The sequence below is a fragment of the Lithobates pipiens genome, unplaced genomic scaffold (assembly GCF_037356315.1).
Source record: "Lithobates pipiens isolate NorthernLeopardFrog02 unplaced genomic scaffold, aLitPip1_a1.2 Scaffold_16, whole genome shotgun sequence".
NCBI lineage: Eukaryota > Metazoa > Chordata > Amphibia > Anura > Ranidae > Lithobates > Lithobates pipiens.
The window spans coordinates 551,700,424-551,724,402 of NW_027507748.1; the positions used below are offsets into that span (position 1 = coordinate 551,700,424).

Below are 23,979 nucleotides of genomic sequence, written 5' to 3' on the forward strand. Positions count from 1 at the left end.
AATCATTTCCAGTCATTAAAAAGACAAAAGGAATCCTACACTAATCCGACAAATTTTTTTATAAAAATAAGTGCCCAACACCACTAACAAATCTCAAAGTGCAAAGTAAGTCTAAATATGTTTATAATTGACATATCTTAAAACAATGTGTATAAGAGCCGCTACCCAGTGAAGTCTGAATAAGGGACTCAAATGGTAAAGTAAAACTGACCAGGTGTGCTTCTCAATTAGTAACCAATATTCACAGTTAAGTATCTGAAATCTTAAAAACACATAAAAATTTGAACTTAAGTCCATCAAAATGAAACATAAACTCCAAAAAAAAAATAGTAAATAAAAATCCATATAAATAATAAATCCTGATGACTGAGACCCCTTTTACACTAAGTATTTTAGCGCCTGTAACGTACCTGAAAACTGCCTCCCATTCTCTGAAATAGGTGCTTTCACATCCGGGTGGTGCACTTCCGGGACATTCAGAAAAGTCCTGCAAGCAGCATCTTTTGGGGGGTTGGGAGTGCTGCAAAAATGCTCCTGCCCACTGAAATGAATAGACACTGGAGTTTTTAACCCTTTTTTATGAGTTTTTAACCCTCTTAAACAGTACTAAAACACAGCTAAAACGAGTGGCTTTTTAGCTCGAATGGCCAATGCTTTCAGTGGGAAAGCAGCCTGAGTGTGCAGAAATTACAAAACATACAGTGGCAGGGTGCTCACACAAATCCTTTCCCACGGTAAATCAGACCTTTTACCAGAGACTGTGGATCTCGAGTTATAGAGATCAAAATCACTTTGTTTTCCACACACTTCTGATTTATTCGGAGAAGATAGGCTGCCATTCACAGGTAGAATTTACCATTGTTAAGCAAACACTTTTTACATTGGAAATCCCAGCATGTATGGAACAACGATCCTCAACGTTTATTATGTGAAGGAAGAGGTAGGCAATTCATAGTGTAGTATTTTAAACAATCCGATTTATTAAAAGATAGTTGCACTTACAATCAGGATGATAAAAACCAGCAGTTAGTATAACAAACGTGGCTGCGGACCTCACCAGCCAGCTCGTGTGTGCAGATGTCTCAGATCTGGCTCCAACATGATAACGACCCCAAACACACCTCCAAGATGACCATTGCCTTGCTAAAGAAGCTGAGGGTAAAGGTGATGGACTGGCCAAGCATGTCTCCAAACCTAAACCCTATTGAGCATCTGTAGGGCATCCTCAAATGGAAGGTGGAGGAGCGCAAGTACCAGCTCCGTGATGTCATCGTGGAGTGGAAGAGGACTCCAGAGGCAACCTGTGAAGCTATGGTGAACTCCATGCCCAAGAGGGTTACGGCAGTGCTGGAAAATAATGGTGGTCACACAAAATATTGACACTTTAGGCCCAGATTGGACATTTTCACTAACGGGTGTACTCACTTTTGTTGCCAGCGGTTTAGACATTAATGGCTGTGTGTTGAGTTATTTTCAGGGGACAGCAAATTTACACTGTTATACAAGCTGTACACTCACTACTTTACATTGTAGCAAAGTGTAATTTCTTCAGCGTTGTCAAATGAAAAGATATAATAAAATATTTACAAAAATGTGAGGGGTGTACTCACTTTTGTGAGATTCTGAATATATAATATTTTTATTATTATAATTAAATCTATTTTTTTATATATGTCGTCAGCTCTTGTTTATATTAAAACAATAGGCTATCTCTGGATTTTACAGAGGATCATTGTACAGGTTTGTCCCTCACTATCTCACAATGAAAGAAAAAAAGGCCATGAAACTGAAATATGTCTCAGGTGAGTAAACAAGAATGGAATTTCTGGACCGTTGTGTAATTCAATTTAAGAAAAAGGTATTCCCTGACAACTGATTTAGCCTCCTCCTCCTCTTTCTGTAGTAAGCACACAGTGTCTGTCCCATAGCTGAAATGTAAACAGTAGGGGATGCCCCATGCTACACTGAGTCAGCAGGACACTATATATACCGGGCACTTTATATACAGTTATCACAGTACACTGGAGACAGATCTACTAGTTCTCTCCAGGAAATTCTATCCATCACTTTAACACAACACAAACCCTTGAAAATGCCTTCCAGCTACTGTGGGCTCTTACTGGTCTTGTTAGCCCTGTTCCAGGATATGTCTGTCTCGTCTCCCATCCATCGTCACCACTGCAAATGGGAAGATATCAAAGCCCAGGCAAGAAACCTGAGTGACCTTGCAATGCAGTTTTACAACAGTACAGTAAGTATATTATTTTTTTGCAATAGAAAAGCCATATAACTGTGCATAGTAACAATGACAAACAAGGACTCTTTGGTGGTGATGTATTATTTATTTATTATTATGTTTCTTGATTTAGTTATTATTACATATGTACTGTACATATCAAATATGTTCCAAAACAAAGCTTTTTTCATAAATAGAATTAAGGTAAGTGTTCTGTCAGGTGTGGGACTACTTGCATCTTCCCTATACCAGCTAGTTTTAATCACAGACCTTTCTGAAAATTTAGATTAGCAGATTCATTCATTCAGTCCTCATTCCATTACATATAAATACACAGGACGAAGCGATGCAAGATATTTTATCTGCTATACCTAACGCATGCAAAAAATAATGAAAACAAAGGTAAACATTAGAGCATACATGTTTACTGATTTTGTTTCATGGTTTTCTGATTATTTTTTGTTTATATTCATCAAGATCTTCCCTGCCTTTTTGAATTTTACAATTTTTTGGCAACAGTTTTGCTATTCAAAAGCCCTATGGAGATACCCGTGGACAGATGTGACTACAGCATGATCATTGTACAGAATGAGCATTGCATAAGCATGTACTATCATATTGATCGAGCATGCATGTTAATGCCCTGTGCAGACACCCTTGGCCTTGCTCGTTTTTCAGGGAATAACGGTGATCAAAATCTAATCTTACACCCAATATTGGTCAGCCCAGGGGGTGAATTGACTAAAGACATTAGACCATTCCTCATACCAACAGCCATCAGCCAAACTGAGCAACAGTTGTGTCTCGTTTTTTAATGATTTTTCCCAAAAATCGCTCATCCTAGGAGTAGCAAGCCTATGACATTAGATTGTTTCCAACACCAACCATTACTGGCCAAATTCAACCACAGTGATCTTATGTCTTTTGATTGACAGAAAATGTTGGTAGACTTCTTTGTCATGTTCTACAGGTCACCTTATTCATTTATATTTTTTGCTCGCTTTACATGGAAACACAAGAAGTTTTTTTTTTTTTAATGAGCACATGTAATGCCAGCATTAGCCTTGTAGCAAATCTCTGAATAAATTCAAACCGTACGTTCATCATAGATCCCAGTTGAGTAGCAAACTTCCATTGATGACATTAATGGAGACCACCAATACCTGCTAGGTCCAGGGCAATGAGTGCTCCGTTAATTATTTATTTTACTGCCCCAAAATTATAATATAGGGGCAAAGGTTGTTAGTCTATCTTTAAACTACAGATCTCATGTAACAAAATTACAAATATGCTGTCTCAGAAGCACAGGAGATGAATAAATGTATTGATTTAAGAAAAAAATAATCCAGGTAATGTTAAGCCATTGGTGATCTAATTTATTTTGATTTTATTCCTGGCTTGTTATCTCATGTGTAATATCTCTTCATTGTTATTCACTGTAATGCACACTCCTGAGTTTTACTTTTGTGTGTGGTAAAAGGCTCATAACCATCATTACATTACCTTTTTGTGATCTGTTACAGCAAGCCAATGACAACATTTTTCTGGAAATCCCCAGGATTCAGTGTGAACATCGATGTGGACCCCAAGACCTTTCATCAAATAAAACGGTATGCAAGAGCCTTAGAACAAATCATTATCCAGCAACTACGAGTGATTTTACTATCTGTCAGTGCCAGTATGTACACATAGAGGAAGTAGCCATTTAATTCACAAGTTACTAGAGAGTGACATCACTGAAACACCTACCACAAGCACAAGTATTTATTCAGGAACTCTGCTCATCAGCAGAATTTCCCACAGATCCAGGAAGCAAATATGTTCTAATAGAAACACATAGAACAACAAATGTGAATTCCAACAATTATCTCTTCAAATTACCTTTTCATGTGTCAAATTCAAAAAGCTGTTTAACATTACTGAACTAGATTAATAGTAGCTTGGCACTTTGGGCATATGTACTGCTGTACTGAATACCACTGCTAGTAGTTGAGCTAGTCCCGGGTAATCTCTCATTTCATGTGTGGTGTCTAAAGCAAGAAGAAAAACATGTATCAACACAAATTAAAGAAAAATTGTGAAGTTCTAGAACAGATCTGAAAATTTAAAGACATTTGGGACTAATTACATGTTACATGGGTACTCAACCTGTGGCACTCCAGCTGTTGTGGAACTACAGGTCCCATGAGGCATTGCCAGGCTGACAGTTACAAGCATGATTCCCAAAGCAGAGGTATGATGAGACTTGTAGTTTCTCAACAGCTGGAGGGCCACAGGTTGGTCACTCATGTTAAATGTAGCAGGTGGCAGAGGATACAATCATTAGTTACTGTTTATTAATGGGATTCCAAATGAATGAAGAGATCGGAGTATATGGAGTTACCGTGTGAGTAAAAGATGCAGTGTATTCCTTTCTCTGTTGCTTGCAGTGTCCACAGGGATTTATGAAAGTGTCACTTAGCCCTTGTTCACACTAAGAGCGGGTTTGAAATTGTTCAAGTTCAGCTGAACTAGCACGATTTCAAACCCGAATTGCATTGCGAGTACGGGGGCAATTTGACAGACATCTTTGTGTTGTGGGTTCGTGCACAGCTGTCTATTGAAACCCCCCCCCCCCCCGAAGTCACCAAAAGTAGTGCAGAAACTACTTTTGGGAATTGGTGCAACAGCGACTTTGCGGACGGTGCTGTTGCCGGCAATAGACTCCAATTTGGCATACAATTTTTTTTGTTTTGTATAGGGTCGAGAGAGATTAGAACACCTGTTTTTATTGCTGTCTGTGCCCCCATTAGGGAGATTCACCCTCTCTACTTGTCTTGTTTACTATTATGAATTATTATTAAGTGAAAGAAAAAGTATATCCCAAATTTTGGGTTGACATCAGAACAGTAATAGAGGGGAAATCTTCCCTTGGGGACAGTAGTTTTAGTAACCTTGATGACACCCTGGAATTACCTTACTATGGAGAGGTTTTCTCCCACTTCCTGTTTTGGCTATGCGACAGGAAATTAAGAGAAATATCCCTAATGGGACATAGATGGCAAAAAATAAAAACAAGGATTATAACCCTCCCTTACCCTTACGCCATCCAAAAAAAATGCCTTTAGTGACACTTTAATGTAGAACTGGGTAAGATTTAGAACTTGTACTTTATTGCTACCTGTTTCCCCCTATTAGGTAAATTCTCTTTTTCTTAACCAAAAGCAGAGGGCGCACAGGAAATAAGGGTAAATCTCCCTAACCCAGACATAGAGAACATAAAAAAACAAGGGTTCAAACCCTCCCCCAGTCTTTCCAAAACAAAAAGAAAATGTTTTGCCCAGAATTCTTCTTTAATCCCCTAATTCTTCTCTCAACAAACAGAATGCCAATTAGAGTAAAAGTTAATGCGGTGGCTTCCTCTAAGTTCAGGGTCTGTTTTGGAATGTTTATAAATGTGCTCTATGTCTTGTTGCCCATAGCATTAGTTCATCTGTCAATTTAACAGTCCATAGTTCGAGAATTGGAGCAGAACTATAGGAAAAACTTTTTTTTTTTCATTTTGGTTAGAGTAAAGGAGGGTTATAACTCTTGTGAATTCGTTTTTTTGCCATCTGTGTCCCATTGCGGAGACTTTCCTTCACTTCCTGTCCCATAGCCAAACAGGAAGTGAGAGGAAATCCCTGCAAATTAAGGAAATTCCTTGGGGACCCTTAGGCCACCAGAACTAGCGTCACCATTGGAAGATTTCCCCCTATTATTTTTCTGGGGACAACCGAAAATTTTGGATTTTCTTTTACTTTCAATGATAATGGTAAACAGGACAAATAGAGAGGGCGATATTCTCCCTAATTGGGGGCACAGACAGCAATTAAAACCCGACAGATGTTTTCATCCCTCTCTACTTTATCCAGAACTTTGCCTTTAGTTATACTTTAAGGATTTTAAATGTTTGTTTTGGGCAAGAAATGTTCCTATTAGCACACTTTTACCATGGAACATTTCAGGGAACGAAGGCCAGCAACATATTTAGGTAGTTAATAATGAAAAGTCCCCTATCTACCACATTGGTAAGTTAAGTTCAGACCTAGGAAATTACTATCTCAAGGGGAAAGCATGAATTAATAACTGGTTTCATCATAAAATAATGATGAAATTGAGATGTGCCCAATTACTAATCAAGGAGTTGTCCGTTTTACTATGCTGATATTTTAGAGAAGGTGTGGTAAGTCTGGTTTAGGTTATCAACTCCAATCATGCTATACAAAGTACTTTGATGATTTCATAACTTACCACGTTGTCTCTCCCACAGACATGTTTGCAGAATATCTACCATGTGCTGTCATTTTACGAGAACGTTTTGGATTCATTAACCGAAGATGACCTAAGGAACTATGAGAAGAAACATGAAATCTACCTCATCAAAAATGTCTTATCCAATTTAGTGCGATGCTTACAGGTAAAAGTTAATTAACACCATTATTCAAATTAAATTTGTTTTTATCTTTTTTAGCCTTTAAAAGTCTGTGAATAAAGTAATGCTAATCTGATGCTGGCAAGGTTTCAATCTTCTCAAAGTCATGCTTGGAGAGTATAGGGTGACAGTTGTGACACCTAGTGGCCAGAGTATGTTTTTAAAGAGACCATTCAGTTGAGAGCTGTTCTTTTTTGCACTGATAGATCATTTTTCAGGATAAGCTTTTGGAGGGCCCCAAAGCAGTGCTGCTTGGACCAAGAAGAAGGGGGTAGACCCCCAAAAGCTTGTCCTGAAAAATGTATTGTTAGTGGAAATGAAAAACGGTTTTGTTGCAAGTGTACTAATAGAGCTAGAATCCCCTTGACATGACACCGTTGTAGTGTGAATATATACTAATTTTGTATAAATACTGCGTATTCAAAATGTATTTGATTTGTGTTTTTTATGGCTGTCTATTTTCTCTTGAACCCAGAAAAGTGAGAATAAGAACATCCTTAGGATCTGATAAAATTGAATTCTTTGAAAAACAGACATAAAGGCAGAACTAGAGTTATTTAATGTAATGCAATGTCTTAAGCCTTGCCTTCTACCCCAAGTGCAACTCTGTGTGGCTCTAGTGTATAAAATATAAAATCTTAATAGATGATTTTCCATTGTTGACTAAAAATATAACATTCACCTAACATAGTCCTTCTTTCTCATTAAAAAAAAGTATCTAAAGACCTCAATTTTTTTATTTATTTCTTATCCCCCAAAGCCCCACCACCCCCAACCTTTCCTCCTCATTACCCATACCTCCGCCAGCTTTTTGAGATGGGAACGAGGGACACCTAGCAAATGTATGTAGGCATAGATAGGACACACACCCTGCCATGCCCCTTAAAAAATAATTATACAAAAAATTATTAGTTAAACCCTCAAGTGCTTTTTTATTTTAACCACTACTATTCATTTATTCTGGCTTTTAAAATTTACAAATGCAACAATTTAGAAACTGGATGAAAGGTTTAGCACTGTGAAACTCTTTTTGAAAGATAAATAGTGCATTTCTATACAACTATATAGATCAGACCAAAATGAGGGCTAAATGAGGATGAAAGAGGGACAAAGAGACTTTGTTCCAAATCAGGGACAGTCCCTTGAAATCAGGGACAGTTGGGAGCTATGTCATTACCTCTCTGCTGTTTCTCAATTTGTGGTGACATCTTATGATACTACCATCACAACTTAGTGCCTAATTCTCCAGCTGATATATTTATAACTGCAATGTTTATATGCAAGCTTGTGTTATTAGATTATGCAACATTTGTACTAATTTCTTCAAAAAAAAAAACTGAACCAGAAAAAAAGCTTTTTTTCATTAAAACAATTAGAAAATGAGACTAGCTACAGCAATATCCCTGTATCTCTGATACAGTATATGTCAATACAGCTGTATGTGTAGTCTTAAATTTTTTTTTTTCTTGGAAATAGGTTCACAGCGTCAAAACCACAACCACCCCACCGACAGAGGCAACAAGTGACTTTATCAAAAAGAAGTTTGGAACACCTCTTGCATCTTCCAGCTCACTGATCGCTCGAGTTTTTGCAGTCGGGGATCCATCCAATCACGGGTTAGCGAAGAAACAATGACCATCTCCTTTTCTACATTGTTAAATATTATATATTTAATAGAACGTGCCTACAGTGCAGGCTGTAGGAACTTTACATTAATCTGTAAAGTACCAAAGTGTGCACCTTTTCCCTACAGAGGCAAACTAAGCTGCACAAGTCTATACAGCTATGGTATCTATGTGTATATAAGTTATGTGTATATCTATACACGTCTTAGATTGATTTATTTATATATTATTTATATATTTATTGAATTATATGCCATGCCTAACTTATATTTGAAATTAAAAAAAAAACATTTTGTACAACATCTACTATGTAATATTGAAGGGGATGTCCACTTTTTAAAAAAGTGGACTCCCAGTTTGTGCTCTCATTTAGCAGCACTGAGTGGTCTCTTTGTATCCTTCATAATCAGTACCCAACTGCACTGCAGTGTATATACAGTAATAATTCTATGAGCATTAGCTAATCTGTGTAATACATGCAGGAAAAGGTCCACAGTTGTCTGCAATGGAGATAGAAAGGGGCACAGAAAAAAATGAAATTTGAAATTAAGGCCAATGGATTGAATCAGCTTTCTGTATCTTAGGACATTGGTTGATGGTGCCTCTGGGTCCAGCCAATATTGATAAGACAGCAGCATGTTAGTTTTATAGGAACTCCTGTTATTATTAGGACAAGGGTTTTCTGTATTTCTGTATTTAGGCTCAACTCACTAAGCTATAAAATGAGTTATATGCCATTATTTCAGCCATGTACCTGTAATTTAAAAATTAAAATACAGTAGTGGTCCTCACAAAATGACTTCCTTCAAAGCATGGAGTTGTCAGGTTCTACCAAGCTTGGAGTATTTGCAGTGTTTTTTTGTCAGGTGACATTTAAAGAAGGAAGCCTGAAAAATTCTGCTTTCAGACATTTGCTGTTCTTGATGAAAAGATATATATATATATCTTGGTCACTAGCTTCAACTCTGTCAGCTATGCTACTAGTTTATTTAGATTACATATTAGTCTAATATAATTAGCTCATCCACGGGAATGGCAGATTTTGTAGGACCTTGTCTAAATATAATGTGGTAAGTGTAGCTACAAATTGGACCATCATGTGTCTTTCACTGGTCCGGCCATAGCAGACATAGTGCTTGCTTTGGCTTACAGCACTTTAAAAATTACACATTTATATGTCTTTGCCTAATTAGACCTTGTTAGCAAATATAAGGGACTGTCAAAACCTTTTTTTATAACTCAATGGGAAGGATGTGTAAACACTATAGGAAACTTGCACTGGGAGAAATATAGAGGTTGCCATCAGTAAACCTTCTTTCTGGAAATGCTAGTTTTTAAGTCACTGACCAGTGTAAGTATGCAGATCAGGAGTTCATACTGTGTACTTGTTTCATGTTAGCAACTCTGAAAGTACTGAATCCAGTATAAAGTGTGGAGTCCATTCAACTAGCATTTACACAAGGACTGAGATGGCGGTTTCTATATTTCTTTCTGTACAATTTTTTCTTAAAATGCCACTTGACTTCTCTGCTGCTTTCCATTAAACCTTGATTCATTTAGAAAGGTATGGGCAATTGAGAAGCAGTACAAGGCTGAATCATTTCACTGCATCCACTGTGTCTGTATTAGCATGAGTAGAAGGATGACTAGCAGGCACAGTGAGACCCACTTAACACTTTATTAAAAAAAGGAAAATACTTTAAATTGTATTTAACAAATATACTTTATTCTTTAGGTATTTCTAAGAAATTATATTTATTTTATTTATTTAATTTAAGATTTGTTTGTTTGTTTTTTCTATGACAACAGCATTGCTCAACTTTTATCTTCTTCTGAACACTTATCTTATCCCTAAAAATTAAACTTTTAACACTTCAAGTAAAAAAAAAAGTACTTTAAAGTGCATTTCTAAATTGTACTTTATACTCTATTGATTGTTAATGTGTCTATGTATTTATTTATTTATTTATTTATTTAAAATGTATTTTATGTATGGTAAACTGTTGGCATTATATAAATCCTGTATAATAATATTAATAATAATAATAATAATAATATTTATTTATTTTGACATTTTGTTATTTTATTTTGTAATTAAATAAAATAATGTATTCAAATTCTATGTGTCTTGAAAGCTTGAAAATAACTAGATAAGTATACAGTGCATCTGGAAAGTATTCACAGCGCTTCACTTTTTATTATTATTTGTTATAGTCTTATTCCAAAATGCATTCATTCAATGCATTCAATTCATTATTTTCCTACAAACAATACCCCACAATGACAACGTGAAAGGAGTTTGTTTATTAAAAATAAAAAATGAAAAAAAAAATCATATTTACATAAGTAGTCACATCCTTTACCATGACACTCCTGTTTCCACTGATCCTTGAAATGTTTCTACAACTTGATTGGGGTCCATCTGTGGTAAATTTAGTTGATTGGATGGGATTTGGAAAGGCACATACCTGTCTATATAAGGGCCCACGGTTAACAGTGCATGTCAGAGCACAAAACAAGCCATGAAGTCCAAGGATTTGTCTGTAGACCTCTGAGACAGGATTGTATTAAGGAACATATCTGGGGAAGGGTAAAACAAAAATGTCTGCAGCACAGTCCTTTCCTGTATTAAGAGAGGTATGGACTCCAGAGAGAGAGATATCATTTTGCCCCTGTTCAAATCATTAGTAAGACCTCATTTGGAATACGCCGTTCAGTTTTGGGCACCAGTTCTCAAAAAGGATATCGGGGAACTGGAGAAAGTGCAGAGAAGGGCAACCAAACTGATAAGAGGCATGGAGGAACTCAGCTATGAGGAAAGATTAGAGGAACTGAATTTATTCTCTCTTGATAAGAGGAGATTAAGGGGGGATATGATCAACATGTACAAATATATAAGGGGTCCATATAGTGAACTTGGTGTTGAGTTATTCACTTTACAGTCAACAAAGAGGACAAGGGGGCACTCTTTACGTCTAAAGGAAAATAGATTTTATCTCCAAATACGGAAAGGTTTCTTCACAGTAAGAGCTGTGAAAATGTGGAATAGACTCCCTGCAGAGGTGGTTCTGGCCAGCTCAGTGGATTGCTTTAAGAAGGGCCTGGATTATTTCCTAAGTGTACATAATATAACTGGGTACTAACATTTATAGGTAAAGTTGATCCGGGGAAAATCCGATTGCCTCTCGGGGGATCAGGAAGGAATTTTTTCCCCTGCTTTAGCAAATTGAATCATGCTCTCCTGGGGTTTTTTCCCTTCCTCTGGATCAACTGTGGGTATAGAATTGGGTATATGGGATTGTATGATATTATTATTATTAATTAATTTATTTATTTATTTATTTATTTTTTGTGGTTGAACTTGATGGACATGTGTCTTTTTTCAACCTGACTAACTATGTAACTATGTAACAGTGGGTTGCATCATCTGTAAATGGAAGAAGTTTGGAACCACCAGGACTCTTCCTAGAATGGACCGCCTGGCCAAACTGAGCGATTGGGGATAAAGAGCCATAGTCAGGGAGGTGACCTACAATCTGATGATCACTCTGACAGAGTTCCAGTGTTTCTCTGTGGAGAGAGGAGAGACTTCCATAAGAACAACCATCTCTGCAGCACTCCACCAATCAGGCCTGTATGGCAGAGTGGCCAGATGGAAGCCACTCCTCAGTAAAAGGCACATGGCAGCCCACCTGGCATTTGCCAAAAGGCACCTGAAGGACTTTTAGACCATGAGAAACATAAATCTCTGGTCTGATGAAACAAAGATTGAACTCTTTGGCCTGAATAGCAAGCGTTATGTCTGGAGGAAACCAGGCAGCGCTCATCACCTGGCCAATACCATCCTTACAGTGAAGCATGGTGGTGGCAGAATCATGCTGTGGGGATGTTTTTCAGCGGCAGGAACTGGGAGAATAGTCAGGATTGAGGGAAAGATGAATGCAGCAATGTACAGAGAAATCCTTGATGAAAACCTGCTCCAAAGTGCTCTGGACCTCAGTCTGGGGTAAAAGTTAATCTTCCAACAGGATAATGACTGTAATCACACAGCCAAGATAACAAAGGAGTGTGTCACATACCTAGTGGAAGAGCCCGACCTGCAGGAAGAGACCTCTCTTGCGGCTCCGACTTGAGGGCCCTGGTAGAGTATACAGGGAGCATAAGAGTCCGGAGTGGCACGAGTGCCTGGCAGGATGAACAGCAGCGGCGGGGTCCAGAACCCAGGAAGGACTTGTAGCAGGACCTCCAGCAGGATCAGGAGAAGGCTGAGACCGGGAAGGAGTTGGCTCAGCAGGCAGGTGCAGCAGGCTGTAGCAGAACAGCAGGTGGACAGCTGGAGCCGGGACACAGGAGCAGGAACTCAGGCTGAAGCTGGACTGCATGCAAGGGCTGGAACAACAACTGGCGGCAGGACAGAAGACGGGCACCAGGAACCAGGTTGCTGGAAGCAGGGAAGTCAGACAGGCCGGATCGGAGGTCAGGCAGTCAGCAGTGGTACCAAGGAGCAAGCAGGAGGATGGTCGGACAAGCTGGGTCGGTAATCAGGCAGACAGCAAAGGTACCGAAGGATTAAGCAGACGGGCAGTCAGACAGGCTGGGATCAGGTACAGGCGGATAGTAGGAATGTTAGGTAGACAAGCTGGGTCAAAGATCACAGGTGGCAGGTTCTCAGGGTCCGGATACACACACGCTGTAGATCAGACAGCAAGAGTTCAATGTGACAGATCAAGTTAAGTAGCCCGCCTGGCGCCAAAAAGGCGCAAGCACGCACAAGCGCGCGTGCGCACCCGCGCACACGTGAACGTGCGGCGGAAGGTCCAGACTGACTCTTGCTGGCAGGATCTTCCTGACAGAGTGGTTATGGGACAACCCTGTGGATGTCCTTGAGTGGCCCAGCCAGAGCCCAGACTTGAACTGAATTGAACATCTCTGGAGAGATCTGTGTCAGAAACCATGAAATCAGGCCGAGACAGAAGTACAGTTAAATCACACTTGTTTAATAATAAAAGTCCATTTCGGTTCAGTAACCGAAATGGAAAGTCAGCCAAGCAAGAAGTCAGGGATCAATGTAGTGGAACAGCAAGCAGGATCTGGAGCCAGAAGGGATGTCAGCAAAGCAAGTCTTGAACAGGATCACAGGCGATAGTTTCTGTGTTGTTGACCAAGGCGAAGGCAGAGATCCAATGGGCTGAACGGCTTAGTAGTAGTAGGCATGACTGACGAGCAGGATATCATCAACAGCTGAGTAACTGTGGAGAGATAGGAGCTGGCAATTAGCCGACAGTTGAGCGGCCAGCTTAGAGAAGGAAGGGCTGAGCCCAGCCCTGACAGTTGTGCATTTAGAGATGGTATTCTACATGCCTTGGTTGTAATGAGTGTTTATTCGAGTTACTGTTGCCTTTTCTTTTCTGAAAATGGCTGTGCACCGATGCTCCCCATCCAACCTGATGGAGCTTGAGAGGTCCTACACAGAATAATGGGAGAAACTGGTCAAAAATAGGTGTGCCAAGCTTGTAAAATCATACTCAAAAAGACTTTTGGCTGTAATTGGTGCCAGAGGTGTTTCAACAAAGTATTGAGCAAAGGTTGTGAATACTTATGTACATATGATTTTTTTTTGTATTTTATTTTTAATAAATTTCCAAAGATTTCAAACAAACTTCTTTTACATTGTTATTATGTGGTATTGTTTGTAGATTTTTTAGGAATATAATCAATGTAATAAATTTTGGAATAAGGCTGTAACATAACAAAATGTGGAAAAAGTGAAACGCTGTCCAAAGCTTTCTGCTAGTGTTGAAGATTAGCCTTCCTTTCCTGTATTCCAGTTATTCCATGTAGTCCAACACTATGATGGGCAATCTAACTGACCAAGAGGAACATGCATGAGGCATCATGGAGTGGGCAAATGCCAACATTGCCAGGATATCCTGGAACTTTCCCTATTCAGAACAACCTGTGATTCAGCAGATGGCTTTCATCGTCCTCTTAGCTGGGGAAGATGAAAGCTGCTGTAGACATATGCCTCTAATTGCCTGTGCTTTTATCTGATAGCAGTGTAATTTTTTTTGTTAAATTGACAGAGTAATTTTTACCACTTGCCGTCATTTTACTGCAGCAGGTCGGTTCGTTCCCGCAAATCGCTGTAGCTGTACATCAGTATTTTAAACATGTATAGCAGGTGCACGCTGCACAGTGGGGGAGCTGGTGCACCTGTCCAGCGGCCGTGATGTCCGCCGGCCACCCGCAATAGCGCCACAGGGAGGCAGAACAGGTATTTATCAGTGTAAACAAACAGATCCCCGTTCTGTCAGGGGAGTAGAGAGTGATCGTCTGTTCCTAGTGGTAAGGAACAGTGATTTCTCTCCTGCTCCAGTCAGTACACTGCCCCCCAGGTTATAAACACCTCCCAGGGAACACATTTAACCCCTTGATCATTCCCTAGTGTTAACCCCTTCCCTGCCAGTGACATTTATACAGTAATCAGTGCATTTTTATAGCACTGATCGCCGTATAAATGTCAAGGGTCCCAAAAAAGTGTCAAAAGTCTCCGATCTGTCGCCGCAATATCGCAGTCCTGCTAAAATTGGCAATCACAGCCATTACTAGTAAAAAAAAAAAAAACTAAAATCTATTCTTTATTTTGTAGACACTATAACTTTTGCGCAAAAACAATCAAAATGCGCTTATTGCGATTTTTTTACCAAAAATATGTGGGATAATACATATTGACCTAAACTGATGAAGAAATTCATTTTTTTTTTAATTTGGGATATTTATTATAGTAAAAAATAAAAAATATTGTTATTTTTTAAAAATTGTCAGCCTTTTCTTGTTCATAGTGCAAAAAATTAAAAACCGCAGAGGTGATCAAATACCACCAGAAGAAAGTAAAAAGGATGTAAATTTTGTCTGAGTACAGCATCGCATGACCGCACAATTGTAAATTTGTGAAGAGGCAGTTTGTAAAGCGAAGCAGTGCCATATATCGCAAAAAAAATGGCCTGGTCATTAAGGGGGGAAATCTTCCAGTCCTTAAGTGGTTAAAGGACACCTTGTGCACAAAAAAATACACCCAGCCTGCATAGACAAGCCATACCCCGGGCCACCATGACAAACCATGCAAATTATTTAAATACTATTAGGCATGGTCCTAAGTACCATGCAGGGAAAAACAACTTGTTTACTTCAATGTGGGCTCATGCAGCATTTTTTACTTATATTTCCCTTTTCTCCAATTCAGACCATAAGAGACAAAGAGGAAGATAACAACAAAAAAACAATACGTATGGGTATGGGGGAAGTATGTTACTTTCCTTTCTCCTAGGGCAGCCATCAGAAAATACGGGACCCCTTAGACAGTTTTAGGCCTGGGCCCCCCTGGGCATCAACATTCCCCAGGGCCTGCCCACTAGCCGTTCCACTGAATCTGCCCACTAGCTAAGTCCTTCAGCGCACACACTTTTATTTTAACATTCATACAATGTAATATATGAAAATGCATGGTATATTAGAAGTCATTAGTGCTGTCAAGGTTTAACAGTGGGAAATTATATTTTGCCCAAAAGAGACATCCCAATCCACCAGCCCCCCCCCCCCCCACACCTGTATGCTCTCAGCCCCATCACATCATTATGATCTCAGCCCCCCTCACACCTGTATGCTCTCAGCCCCCCTCTCAAACCTGTATGGTCTCAGCCCCCTCACATGTGTATATATGACACACACACACACACACACACACACACAGGCAGACATGTAAACACACATATACACATGTACACAGACACACACATGTGCACAGACAAACGCACACACATATGTACACACACACACACACACACACACACGTACACAGACACACATGTACACAACCACCCCCTCCCCTTCACTTGTACAACAGCCCTTACTTGTAAGGTGGTGTTCCTGGTCCCAGCTCGTGTGCAGCACACAGGAGGAGTGCCCATGCAGGAATTTTCCAGAGGTGGCAGCAAAGAGCCCAATGCGAGCACAAGGACACAGAGCAGCACCAGCTGCCGGTTCACACTAATTCTGAAAGCCAGAGCAGCCGCAAAGCTACCCTACTCCCGCCCCTGCCTTTTTTCCATCAGGCCAGACCCTCTGGCCCCTTACAGTTGTATGGGCTGTACCCCCATTTTGACGGCCCTGCTTTCTCCCATGACAATGTTGGTGATTAATGATTGGTGATTGACAGCTCTGGCAACCAGAAATGTCACATGGGGTATGAGAGTGTGTCCTCAACACTGTGGAAGCTAGAAGCCCTCATTAGCTCCAAAGTGAAACTTGAAGCTTGAACTGAGATTTTTCTTGTAGCTTCCACAGGTAAACAAAGCTGCAGGGAAGCTAACAGAATATATATGTAAGCTGTGGGGGCCACTATTAAAGAGATGCTGTGCAGGGCCTTGCATGGTTGTAGAATAGGTTCACTTAAGGCATAAAGCTTGTATGAATAGAATTTAAGAGAACACAGCAGGTTTCTTCTTCAGGTATCTGCCATGCTTATGAGAATAATTTTTCTGCACGGTAATTATAATTGAGTAAATTTTAGATGATAATTTTTTTAATATACAGGATCAATCAATATGAACAGGAGATTTATTCACCCAACATGTATTCATATACAAAAATGGTTATATATAGATTGGTTGACAGAAGTAAATGTTACATAAAATCAAGAAAATGTATTGGAACCCCTGCTAATGGGGGTGTTGTGTACCTTTTAAATCACACAGAAATGATAAAACTTCCCTGTAGAGTGAATAACCATGTATATATGACAATTAGACAGAACATCTGTATTTTACGGATTCAACCATTACTATACTACAGGTAAGTGATCAACAGCGTGAAATAAAATAGATGTTTGCTATGTCAACAGAAAGAGAAAATACAAAAATTATAATGTAAAAATGAAGCTTACAGAAACATCTACAAGGTGGTTATCAACTTTAGAGAAATAGTTATCCAACTGTTTATAATAATCAATTAATCAATATTTTAAAAATAAGTGAGGATCCAACACTCCATCGACATGTACGTAATATTCCGGAAATAGTCTTCCGTAAGAGTCCCTCTATAGGCGACAGATTAACAGCCAGTCACTATAGACCCAATCGCCAGCTCAACACTTCCCAAAATGGGATCTTTATATGCAGACAATGTATCTACTGTCCATAGGTACAAGTAGGTACTAACTTCAGGTTATCCAATGGAGAGAATTTCCACCCACGATTCAATGCCACGTGCGATACGCCAGGGGTAGTTTATTTAATGAGATGTAAGCGCAGAGCATATTATGTTGGAAAAACAATCCGCTCCCTTAAAAAACGCATTTATGTTCACATTTACTATTCGCAATGGACAAAATGCTTACCCCCGTTAGCCGCCATTTAGGTCTATATCACAAATTTGATACGAGTATGGTCAATTTCATTGCGCTGGAGGTGATACCCCAGAACCTGCATGGGGGCAACTGGGATAAGAAAATTCTCCAAAAGGAGACATATTGGATAGAGAGATTGGGGGCTACTAGGTCATCTGGAATTAATGAGGTACTATCCTACAGGCCTTTCTTATGAGGGACCTGTGGGGTACTGCCTCCTGGTTTTGTCCATATTTTGATTGCAACTCAATTGTCCATGTCTCTCCAATGTGTTCAATTTAGTTTTTTTTCCATATTGTGACTCTTTGGTATCTCAGGATCCCAGCAAGTTTTAATATAAAATGTAAAAAGGTTTTGATATGTATGTTAATTGTAATTATAGTTCAATGGTAACAAGCATGGCTGCTCGGTGCTTCTAAGCAGCTATGTGCTATGTATAAACATGTGTTGCATGTTTTGTAATGTCTCATTGCTTGCCCTGCCTATTATATTAGTATTCCTGTAGCCACCCTCTTGACCACCAGTGGGTTCCCTCCCCCCCTTTTCCTCGAATTGGAGTCCAGACAGATACAATGCGCGGCCGCCCAGGCCGTGGACCATGCATGGGTCTCCTTCCTCCATTCTGTTTATGTAGGGGTGGAGCCTAAGGTGTGCGGCTCACGGCTACCATGGCAACGCTGCGACGCAGCGTTACTCACCACGCTTGTGCACAGGGAGACCGGCACTGCAGACATTTACCCAGTCCAATGCATGCGTATCTCCTGGCGAGTGCGTGGTGTATTCGTTTGGCCGGACCGAGCGAACGTCAGACATGCAATGGCATCACTCGGACGGGGCGCATAAATTCAGCGTGCTGGGATCCACAGCTCACAGGCTTTCTGTGGTGTGGAGAGGTCCAGTCTATGCCTTTTAAAGGCATAGTGCGATCAGACCCTCGAGGTATGTTATGTATTTAGGAGTTGGCTATTGTTTAGAATGTAATACCTTTATAGTTACTTGTCATAGTCGAGCGCTGTTTCTATAGGTACAGGCCAGGTTGTGTAATGTTTTTTTCAATCTTGCAATGACTAGTAAATGGTAATGCTTTTTGAACTAGTTGGGGGCCACTAACTGGTGTTTTGAACCCCTGGTGGAACAACAATGCAGCCCATACCGGCATATCTTTTGTCCTATGGGCCTATGCTGTATAATAGGGGCTATGTGCATAGTATTAAAGGATAAGTGGAGCACATAAAAAATCCCGTAAATCCCGTTTATCTATCCTGTAAATGAAAAAAAAAAACACCTCTGATTTTTGGATGGTGGTATTGAAGTTTTTCATTTCAGTAACTATACTAGTTAGTAGAACAAGCATAGGGCTTTTAGTTAATTAGCAAATTGGATGATTATAATGTCATTAGAATTATTTTCCAATGTTTGGGATGTTATTCTATTCTGATCCCATCCCGTTTTTTTGCCTATTTAGAAACCAATTTTAGTCGGTGCAAAGGATTGTTTTTCTCAACCTATGGCAACAGCCTGGGAAAGAGGCCTGTAGTAGCAATCTGTAAGTACAAAACTTGGCTCCATATGATACTTTTTGAATCGTATACATTTTATGTACATCCTTATTATTATTTTTTATTTACCGGATGCACCCCCGCTTTTTCAATCTGTTCTCTGATCTCCGTTTTGTCCCTCTCTGGGTGGAACAGGTTCTGGAGGTCAACCTCTCCCCCTCCTGTATCCACCAGGAGGGCTCTGTGGTGCGGCGGCAGTGTTCCTTTTATTGACTGGGCAGGCTTCAGTTTTCTAAATACCAAGTGTGGTGAGTCTACACTCGATGCATAGATGCATAGTCTAATTGTTGTTTCTAAAAAAATCCTCTTTTTAATTAAACAGAAACTCCTGAGGAAGCGATAATATGAAAATCACGAAACATGTCGAACATTCAATTTTTTTAACTATCAGGACCTATGAACACCCCATCAACATAAGCCACATCCTAGTGGAGGTCATCTGATCCTAACACTAATACTCCACAGGAAGTACACTAGTGGTTGTGCTCTTAGTTTGGGCTGATTAATAGGTCCTTGTGTTTTTTTTCCTTTATTTTGTGTTTTGTCTTTGTATAATCTAATTAATTTGCATTATCCTCAATGTGTGTTTGTATAAATAGCATTATGAATTATTAACATTTTTTTGATACAGTTTTTTATATGTGCCTGGAAAGTCCATTCTGTTTTCCACATTTCAAATCTTTCAACCACCAAGCGTTCTTAGGGCAGAAATATTTCATCTGATATATTTTCTAAGTAATATTTTGTAAACAATGTTCAATCTTCATAATGTGTATCTGATTGTATAGTGTTGCTAGTATATATATATATATATATATATATATATATATATATATATATATATAATATTTAGGAACTCTGGTAACCAGTACAATGTGAGGGTAATATTTTATATATTAATATCACACAAAATAACTGAATATGAATAGGTGATTTACCCCTCTAGCTACTATAATTACTTATGCATCCAGGTAAAAACACATGCTATATGGATATATATTTCTCCAGGCAGGGTTAAGAGATTTTATATATATATATATATATATATATATATATATATATATATATATATATATATATATATACTGTTAAGGAAATGTGTAAGTTCTGTATATAATTGTATTCTATTTTGAATGTATTGCACACTACCCTTACTGTGCACACGGCACTTATAATGTTTTCATTAAATTTTTGCCTTCTTTTTAGTCCTGATTAGAATTAGAGTCCATTCACACAGGGACAACACAACTTCCAGCGCGACTTTTGGAGGCAACTTGGACACGACTTGAGTATGAATAACAGCGCGATCTGGATCGACTTCAACACGACTTGGGGTGACTTACAACATGACTTTAAGTTGCCCCAGGCCAGGCGGTTTTGGCCGTGGCCAATCAGAGAATAATCAGCTCTTGAGGGGGAACTCCACGCCAAATTAAAAAAAAAACGGCATGGGTTCCCCCTCCAGGAGCATACCAGTTTCCGCTCGAGAGCTGATTATTCTGTGAGAGAGGTAACATTGTCGCTTCAATATAGATGGAGATCCGACTTGGAGGCGACTTCCATTGAAATCGGATTGAAGTAGTACAGGAACCTTTTTTGAAGTTGGTGCTGTAGTGTACATTAAGATGGCTCCATTAACTAACATTGATTTTCTCAACACCGCAACTTGGGGCGACTTGGGGTGACCTGAAGTCAGATCCTGAGTTGCCCCGGTGTGAACGGGCTTTCAGTCTGCCTATGTAACGCTCCTTGTTACCATAAACATACAATTGTACGGGCGCAAACACCAGAGTTTAAAATGACCAGGTCAGGTGGCGAGCTTTGCCTAGGAGGAGGATTTACAGGTGGCCCTGATAATCCAAAACAATGAGCTTGAGACAATCCGGGAATTTCTGATAATCAGCCGACTGAGGTAAGCCTTTTGCTTACTTTTGAGTTATCAGACTTCCTTGATCGGTAAGGCATTTTTGGGACAAAGGGTACCTATTTTACTCCCCTTAATCAAACTGTATTGATTGGTGGTTATATGTATTTTGTCACTGTCTACTGCACATCGGAGTGTTATAGATAAGAAAGGGAAGAATAGTGCTGTTCACATGTAAATGTAGTACAAGTAGTTTAGAGGCAAGAGGGTATAGGCACACATAGAGAAGACTGGCCAGTCATTATGGGCATTAAATTAAGTAAGGGAATGAAGGGTAAGAGACCCTCAAAAATCCACAGCGACAGGAGGAGCGCTATATATGAACCGAAGGTGCGGTTCCGCCTATACTGAGCCCCTAGATTAATGGTTAAAGTGGACATGGATTCAACATTGGGTAACTTGGTTACCAAAGTCCACAGGGACTAAGAATCATGCAGAGTAAACAGCTATCTATGTGAGCAGGATGGATCAAGGGTGACAATTAACACTGGACAGAAAGGGACATTTTGATGTTAAGTTGTGGGATGAATTTTGGGTCAGCCACTACAACTATTAAAGTAATAACAGAGAAATGAGAGGCAAAACAGAATGCTTTATATGTTGTCAGAGAGGGAAGATGGGATGAGCACTATGGTTGCTCGTCTGATCATAGAAGCTGGAGTATATGACGTATGGGATTACAATACATGGGATGCAAAGGATATCATAACAAAATAAGGAAAGAAGATTTTAAGCAGGGAAATATTAAAGAGAATTAAAATAAAGTGAGAGAATGATATGCATGTGTTCAATGGGAAAAATGTAAGTGATTTTAGAGAGATATTCATGTATGTGTGTGAATGCTGGAACCTTTAGTTCTATCTCTTGTGTATATCAGGTATGCACACTCCTTTGCGCTCTCATGAAAGAATCTAGCTGGGATGACAGATCAGTGATAAGCTGGAAGGACACATGATAAACAATGTGATCACAACTATTTTGTATCTGTTTTCCAAACATGGTAAAATGAAGATTACATTTAACCGTGTATTACACAAATTGAATATACTTTGATAGTGGAAACAGTGCATTTAAAAAAGGGAAATGAAGTAAAATGTCCTAATTTAAGAAAATATATCTCTGGATATATATTAGAATTAGGGTGTGATATTGAAATTATCATTTGAGTATTCATTTCTAATATGAGTTTAACAATTTTAATAATAATATAGATATAGTGTAACGGATTTAGACATCCTTTGGTTGGAAACAAAATCCAGGTTATTTGGGAAATTTATAAAATGGGTTTAGTTTAGATTAAGATAACAATTTTGTAATTTTGTAATAAACCCTTATTGAGAGGAAAAAAACTATTAAGATGAGGTTAATTACAATACAGTTGCCATAATATTTAACAAAGCCAAGATGGATGGGATACATAACAGAAAATTTATGTCAAAATACTTACCGTAATTTTCCTTACCTGATGGACTCCATGGCAGCCAACGTGTGGGTTTAGTCCCGCCTCCATTACCCTATAGGACGATACTCCCATAAATCTTTGCTCCCTGCCAGAGGTCGTGTTCGGTAACTATCCTACTCCAGCCATTTGGGAGGGAACTCCTGCTGCCATGGAGTCCATCAGGAAAGGAAAATTACGGTAAGTATTTTGACATAAATTTTCAGTTTTTCTGACAGACTCTATGGCAGCCAACGTGTGGGGAATAACTCGCCAAAACACACCCGGGTGGACAAAATGCTGCATAACAAAGATTTATTTGACACCGTCAACCGACAAAACTTTAACACCAAAGTCAACTGAGGATAGAGCCACCGGCTCAACACAATAATGAGACATAAAGGTGTGTATTGAAGACCACAAAGCCGCCCTGCATATCATGTCAGGAGCCACATGGCGAGAGGCCGCCCACGAGGTAGAAAGACTTCTGGTCGAATGCGCCGTCCCCGCCTGAGGAGGAGCCAAGCCCTTTTCTCTGTACGCCCACTGGATTGCTTGAACTATCCATGCCGCAATTGACCTGACTGATGCTCTAGTGCCCTTGTTCTTCCCACAGAACAGAACGAACAGGAAGTCCGACTGCCGGAATGGAGCTGTAGCCTCCAAATATAGCTTTAATGAGCGACCAACATCAAGTGGATGAACTTCTGAGGAATCCGAGGATCTGAATGTGGGTAGAGAGATTACCTGATTTTCATGAAAAATCGAGGTGACCTTAGGGTTTGACCCCAACATTGGAACTAGGACCACCCTGTCCGGAAAAAAGTTAGAAAGGGTTCTTTGACTCCTAGAACCTGAATCTCTGATACTCATTTTGCCGAGGTGACCACCACCAGGAATGCAGTTTTCAAGGTGAGTTCTCTGATGGAAAGAGCCTTATTGAATTGAGAAAAAAAGTCCAGAACTAGAGGCAGATCCCATTTAGGGAATCTGGGTTTTCTCTGGGGTCTCAATCTTACTGCACCTTTGAAGAACTGCTGGATAAGGGCATGCTTGGCCCACGGAACCCCTGTAAATGCGAAGATAGCCAAGACTTGAACCCGAAGGGAACTAACTGACAAGGGTAAGTCCAAACAGGATTGCAGGAAACCCAAAACGTATTGAACTGCAGGTGAAACGTAGGAACTAGTTCTGGAAGACATATAAGATACAAATTTGGCCCAGATCCGTTCATACACTTTATTAGTACTTCTTCTCTTTGCACTTAAGAGGGTGGAAATGGCCTCCTTAGGACACCCTAGTGCTTACAGCCTTCCTCTCTCAAGAACCAGGCCCTCAACT

At 39.5% G+C, this 23,979-nt stretch overlaps 1 protein-coding gene and 1 long non-coding RNA gene across 2 annotated transcripts in view; both read right to left on the minus strand.

Moving 5' to 3' along the window:
* Positions 1–3,476: 3,476 nt before the first annotated feature.
* Positions 3,477–6,627, minus strand: LOC143983600 (uncharacterized). Its single transcript, XR_013274623.1, has 2 exons — positions 6,509–6,627; positions 3,477–4,266 (listed from the first exon to the last, which is right to left on the minus strand). It is a non-coding gene; the product is annotated as an uncharacterized LOC143983600 (long non-coding RNA).
* A 6,628-nt stretch (positions 6,628–13,255) lies between these two features.
* Positions 13,256–23,979, minus strand: part of STAT2 (signal transducer and activator of transcription 2) — a 217,769-nt gene continuing 207,045 nt past the window's right edge. The window contains exon 25 of the transcript XR_013274624.1: positions 13,256–13,778. The gene's annotated coding sequence lies outside the window, so the exon portion shown is untranslated. The remainder of the gene's footprint in view (positions 13,779–23,979) is intronic.